Source organism: Penaeus japonicus, unplaced genomic scaffold (assembly GCF_977035675.1).
Source record: "Penaeus japonicus unplaced genomic scaffold, GWHDUDI00000001_assembly GWHDUDI00000008, whole genome shotgun sequence".
Classification (NCBI taxonomy): domain Eukaryota; kingdom Metazoa; phylum Arthropoda; class Malacostraca; order Decapoda; family Penaeidae; genus Penaeus; species Penaeus japonicus.
This window is the reverse complement of record NW_028234410.1, coordinates 32,316,579-32,319,078: the sequence shown is the minus strand read 5'-3', so window position 1 is coordinate 32,319,078 and position 2,500 is coordinate 32,316,579.

Genomic DNA, 2,500 nt, shown 5'->3' with positions numbered 1-2,500 from the left:
CACACACACACACACACACACACACACACACACACACACACACACACACACACACACACACACACACACACTCATTCAGCCACGTGACTGGCTGAACCAGCTACTGTCTCTGCTCACTCATGTTAGTGTTCGTGTAAGCGTTAATTAATGAAAAAGTTACATAACTTAGCCAAGTTGTGGGTGAATAAGTCATAGAATGAATAAGTCAGGTGATTGGTAAAAGAAAAGGTAATGAGTCTTTAAAGCATTAAGTTGGTCGCTCGTACAAATATGTAAATTATTTAATCCACTGACGACGGGAATTGGATTGTCTTTTGTTTTTATTGTTATATATGACACATACATACGCCTGGAAGCCAAGGAGTCTATTTATAAGCCTATCTGGCCTTACCTGTTTATCTTTTTCCCGGAAATTTTGGATTGAAAAATATTTTGAATTATATTACTGCTTTTTTATCGTTACTAATGTTATTATTGCAATGGTAACGACGGTAATAGTGAAACACATACGAACACGCACACGCACACACACATACACACACACACACACACACACACACAAACACAAACACAAACACAGCTCTGTATTTCCAAAGCTTTTTTTTTATTATAAAAGAAAATTTCCGCCATCACTGCATCGCTCGCAGCAAGGACTCCTTAAAGACGTGTGTTGCAGATGAAATTGCATGGCAAGGTACTATCAAGCGGTGCAGAAAGGGTGAGGGGGTAGGGCGTAGGGGGAGGTAGGGGAAAGGATGGGGGAGTGGTTGGGGGGGAAAGCACAACAGGAGCTTTGGTAGGGGGGAGGGGAGGGGGATGTGGGGTTGTGAGGATGGGGTAGGGAGGCGTTAAAGGGGAAGGGGTGGGGGGGTGAGGCATCACAATGGGGGTTGGGGTATGGGGGAGGGGGAGGCGGAAGAAGAGGAAGCTGGGTTCTCTGGAAATTGATATCGGTTCCCTGTAATGATGCTTCGAACCGCCTGGCTCCGAAAATACGGTTCTTTTGCGCGGTTCGATTCTGGTGGCGCCGCTTTTTTCGCTTTTGACTATCATTTTTGAGTTCTTCAGTTTACCTTTGCTTTTCCTTTATCTCTGTATCTGTTATATTAGCGGTATTACTAACATTAATCATCATCATTATTATTATTATCATCATCATCATCATCATCATCACATCATCATCATCACACCATCATCATTATCGTCATCATCACCAATAACAATTTTAACATCATCATCTTATTATTGCTATAGTAATTACTGTGATGATAGATATTACGATGAAGATTTTAGTAATTGTAACTATATGAAGAGAGAGAAAGAGAGAGAAAGAGAGAGAGAGAGAGAGAGAGAGAGAGAGAGAGAGAGAGAGACTAAATACTGCCATCTTTCCCTTCAATTTCCGTCATATATGTAAGCTAAAAGAAACATCTGAATGAAACCCTATTCATTCAGGGTCTCTATCACCGAGAGAAGCCATGAATGGTCTTCAGGTAGGGTAATTAACGCAATTAACGTAATTAACGTAATTGCCTCACTCCCGCCTCCTAACTCACTCACCGTTTCCCTTGCCATCCCCCCTCCTACCTCCTTCCCCCCCTCTCACCCCCCCCCCTTCACCTGGCAATGACGGTGGCCCAGGCAATTAAAACGGATGTCACTGGTCATGTCACCTGCAGTACTCGTTGCAACCTCTTTGGTGATACAGGCTGGTGGAAGGTGTGTTCTTCGTTATTATTCTTCGTTATTTCGTTATTTTTTTTACTTCCTTAGCCACTTTCGCTCCCTGGTCTTCGCTGCCGTCTGCGCATCCCGAGTCGCATTGTTTTCCCATTGTCCATACGCATTTTACGAAATATTATTGGACCGATTGCCACGAAGTCAAGTGCACTAAAATCCAAAGCATCACGGCACCGTCATTGTCCTTCGCAATTTACGACGGTCGTGTCGGCACGGTGACCATGGCAGTGGCAAAGGCCGAATGATACGGCCGCTAATCTTTGATCGTTGTCTAAAAAAAAAAAAAGGAAAAAGAAGAAGGTCGCACTGCCGGGTAGGTCGTGGTGGCTCAGGTAAAAGGTCAAGGAGGTGATGAATGATAAAAGATGAATTCTCTACGATGGACTGAGTGACAGCCACGTGGCAGCGAGAGGAGAAGTCGAACCAACAGAAAAGTGTTCGTTCACATCTGCTGTGCGCGAAGACCTGATAGGGGAAAGAGGGAGGGGAGAGAGAGGTAGATGGTAGAGATAAAGGATAGAGATAGAGGGTAGACGTTAAATATTAGGAATAGAAGATAGAGCTAGAGAACAGAGACATAAATATAGAGTAAACGTAGTAGAGATACAGAGTAGAAGTAATAGAGAGATAGAGTAGACATGATAGAGAGATAGAGGGTAGAATAGTCTACCATTAGTACCAAGACGATCATCTGCAGCTCGACTCCCCAACATATTGATCCGTGGTGTTCGTGTCATACATCTTTGATTGGATGGGAGGC